At 42.6% G+C, this 4,238-nt stretch overlaps 1 non-coding gene across 1 annotated transcript; it reads right to left on the bottom strand.

Annotated features, from left to right (window-relative positions):
- Nucleotides 1-1,447: 1,447 nt before the first annotated feature.
- Nucleotides 1,448-1,566, bottom strand: LOC145394410 (5S ribosomal RNA). The gene has a single exon (XR_013896414.1). It is a non-coding gene; the product is annotated as a 5S ribosomal RNA (ribosomal RNA).
- Nucleotides 1,567-4,238: the final 2,672 nt, after the last annotated feature.

Raw genomic sequence — 4,238 nt, 5'->3', positions numbered from 1 at the left:
ATAACATCATTCATCAGATCAACCCTGGAGTATACATCAGTAGTCTGGAATCCTTATCTCAAAAAACACACAGATAAGATTGAAAAAGTACAAAGGGCCGATATAAGATGGGTACCAAGCTTAAGGGATATAAGCTATGGAGAAAGACTAAAAAGATTGAATCTACCAACGCTGCAGGAGAGAAGGAGAAGGGGAGACATGATTCTGCTGTACAGGTGCATTTCAGGGAAAGAGAAAGTAAACATAAATGATTATATATCATTTGGTGAAGCATCAGCAAGGGGACATTGTAAAAAACTGCATAAAAATGGAGGTGATAAAGACGTAAGAAAATTCAATTTCCCAGATAGGGCGATTGATCAGTGGAATGCACTACAGAATGAAGTAGTGTGTGCCAAAACTATCCATAAATTCAAGGATATGTATGGTAAAAATGGTTTAATACACGGGACAGTACAACCTTGACTCATGCCTGTAAAGATACATTTAGGTATGAACAATTATGTAAGAACACATACACATACACACACACATATATATATATATATATATATATATATATATATACCGTATATATATATATATATATATATATATATATATATATTATATATGTGTGTGTGTGTGTGTGTGTGTGTGTGTGTGTATGCTCCGACAGAGGACCGAGTGGCAAGAGTGAAAGATGAGTTTTGGGCGAGAGTAGAAGCATGTATGGACAAATTTGAGAGGAGCGAGACAGTGCTCTTGATTGGAGACATGAATGGCAAAGTTGGGAATGTACGAGTGGATGGAGTTGTCGGTCAGTGGGGTGTGCCAGCTGAAGTAGATGGGAATGGTAGTGCTTTGGTGGACATCTGTGCTGGTAAGGGGTTGGCAATAGCCAACATCTACTTTCGGCACAAGATGATCCACCGGTATACATGGAGAGTAATGAGGAGGATGGATGGTGAGCTTGTTGAACGAAAGGCAATGATAGACTATGTGTGTGTGGATGAGCGAATGAGAAGACAAGTTAGTGTTGGATGCATGATTGTGGAGAGGGTGGGGGAATGGAGTCTCGGACCATCACTTAGTGATGGCCAAGGTAAAGCTGCAAAGAAAATGGTTGAGGAGACGAAGGGGAAGACAGGAGGAAACAGTTCCTGTGAGATGAGCGGAGAATTTGCAAGATAGTGAGAATATGGCAGAGTATAAGAGCATAGTGGAAGAAAGATTGAGAAGGTATGAGCTAGAGCAGATGGAAGGGGTGGAAGACTTCTTGATCTTCTTGACCTCAAACGTCAGCAAGTGTTGTTATTGTTTGGTTTGCTAAATACGATAAATTCATTCATTCATTGCCAGACGCCATGTATCCCAAACGGGGTGGGCAAGGGCTTAGAGTTAATTGTTTTACAGGGAGGGGCACTAATCCTCCACCAACCCCACTTGACACGTAGGGACAACGTTATGCCAACAGCATCTGGTGTTCCCAGGCGGTCACCCATCCAAGTACTAACCAGACCCAACGTTGCTTAACTTCGCTGATCGGACGGGAAGTGGTGTACTCAACGTGGCATGGCTATTGGCTATTGGAAGACGTATGTAAGATATTCACGGAAGAGATAAGCTCTGCGTGTGAGTTGGTTTGTGGAGTGAGGAGGAGATGCAAGGGTGTGCAAGGGACAGCATGGTGGAATGATGAGGTGAAACGAGCTGTGGAACAAAAGAAGAAGGCATATAGTGAATGGTTGGCGAGTAGAGGTAGGGGAGAAGATGAAAGAGAGAAGAGAGAGGTATATGTGAGCAGGAGAAGGGAGGTGAAGAGACTGGTGAAGGAGAGTAAGAAGAAAGTGGATGAAGAGTTTGGGAGGAATCTGAGTGTGAAATGGAGGGAGAGTAAGAAATTGTTTTGGAAAGAGGTAAAGAAAGTAAGACAGTGTGAAAGGGGAAATAGTAGGGGAGTAAAAAATAGGAATAATAGATTGTTGGTGGAGAAGAGAGAGAAATTGAGGAGATGGAAGAAGCACTTTGAGGATTTGTTGAATGTAGAGAGTGAAAGCAGTGCGAGTATAAATGGTTGGGGAATGGCTGGGAGGAGAAGAGATGAGAGGAGGGAGGAAGAGATCAGTAGGGCGGAAGTAGTGGAAGCAACGAAGATCAAGTTGGGAAAGGCCCCAGGAATTGACGGAGTGTGTGGTGAAATGCTGAGGTATGGGGGTGAGATTGTTGTGGAGTGGATATGGAAGTTGTGGAGATTGGCTTGGGAAGAGGGAAGGGTTCCAGAGGACTGGAAATCAGGTATAATTGTTCCTTTATACAAAGGAAGAGGGGAAAGAGAAGTATGTGGTAACCATAGGGGTATTTGCCTTCTTAGTGTGACTGGTAAATTATATGGTAGAATACTCATTGATATGGTTAGGCATATGACAGAGGAGCTAGTTGGAGAAGAACAAGGGGGATTTAGGAAAGGAAAAGGGTGTGTAGATCAGATATTTGTTCTAAGATGTTTAGTGGAGAAGTATCTAGAGAAGGGAAAGAAAATGTATACTGCATTCATGGACTTGGAGAAAGCTTATGACAGAATAGATAGGCAAGGTATATATGTGGAAGGCATTAAGAATATATGGAGTGGAGGGGAAATTCTTGAGTGCTGTGAAGAGTATGTACGAAGGAGCTAGGGGTACGGTGAGAGTGGATGGTGAGCTGAGTGACTTCTTTGATTTCAATGTAGGACTGAAACAAGGTTGTGTGATGTCTCCATGGCTGTTTAATATATATATATACATATATATATATATATATATATATATATATATATATATATATATAGATATATATATATATATGCGAGGAAGAAGGAACCAAAGGCCATGAGCCCGCAGTAACAGTTCCCTCCAAGAGAAAAACAAAATACAATAGAGAGCCAAATTCAAGATCCGATCATTTTGAGATGCCTGGACACACTGCGTTTGAAAGACTGGAGATCATAGGCAGCAGGAAATACAGACAGAGGGAGACAGTTCCAGAGCTGACCTGTTGCATAAATGAAAGACTGGGAGTAATGGTTAACTCTTGCATTAGAGAGTTGAACAGAAAAGGGATGAGAGTTTGCTGCCAGATGGGTGCTACGCGCCCGTCGTAGAGGTGGAGGAATGCAAGCAGACAGTTCAGAGGAGCAGTGACCATTAAAGTAGCGATAGAAAAGAGATAAAAATGCAACAGTGCGGCGAAGAGACAGAGGTTGAAGGGAGTCAGTAAGAGGAGGAGAGTTAATGAAACGAAAAGCCTTTGACTCCATCCTATTGAGAAGAGCTGTATGTGGGGAGCCTCCCCACACATGAGAGTTGTACTCCACACAGGGGCAGATAAAACCCCTATATAGAGTCAACAATTGTGCAGGGGTAAAGAAAGAGCAGAGTCGGCTTAGCACACCCAATCTCTTGGAAGCAGATTTTACAAGAGATGAAATATGATCTTTCCAAGATAAGTCCCAAGTAAATGAAACCCCAAGCATGTTCAAGGATGATGCAGGATTAAGCTGAATATTATTAAACATTAGTGGGTATACCTGTGGAAGACTTTGTCGGGTTGATAGGTGTAAAAACTGAGTCTTTCATGCATTAAAAACAACCAGATTATTTTTACCCCAGTCAGAGATACGAGCCAAGTCAGACATTAGGTGTGCCATAGCCTCATCCCTTGTTTGTTGAAGTAACTGTTGAGATGGGCGTTGCGGGAACCGAATGGAAAGGTGAAGGGTGGAGTCATCAGCGTATGAGAGGATAGGGTTAGATGTACAGCTTAGAAGATCATTGATGAATAAAAGGAAGAGAGTTGGTGATAGGACAGAGCCCTGAGGAACACCACTGTTGATAGATCTAGGAGAAGAACGATGGCTGTCTACAACAGGGGCTATAGAACGACCAGAAAGGAAGCTAGTGATGAAGGCACAGATAGAAGGATAGAAACTGTAGGAAGGCAGTTTGGAAAGTAAAGATTTATGCCAGACTCGATCGAAAGCCTTTGAGATGTCAAGTGCAATGGCAAAGCTTTCGCCAAAGTCCCGAAAGGAGGATGATCAGGAGTCTGAAAGGTAGGTGAGAAGATCGCCAGTGGAGCGTCCCTGACGGAACCCATACTGACGATCGGAAAGAAGGTTGTGATAGGAAAGATGTCTTAAAATTTTTCTATTGAGAATTGACTCGAAAACTTTTGAAATACAGGACGTTAACCCGTCCCGTCCCTACCACTTTTTGACC

The sequence above is a fragment of the Coenobita brevimanus genome, chromosome 3, assembly GCF_032717465.1.
Source record: "Coenobita brevimanus isolate Jiangsu-jjx chromosome 3, ASM3271746v2, whole genome shotgun sequence".
In the NCBI taxonomy this organism is placed as follows: Eukaryota; Metazoa; Arthropoda; class Malacostraca; order Decapoda; family Coenobitidae; genus Coenobita; species Coenobita brevimanus.
The sequence above is the reverse complement of the archived record's forward strand: the minus strand, read 5'-3'. Positions and strand labels throughout refer to the sequence as shown.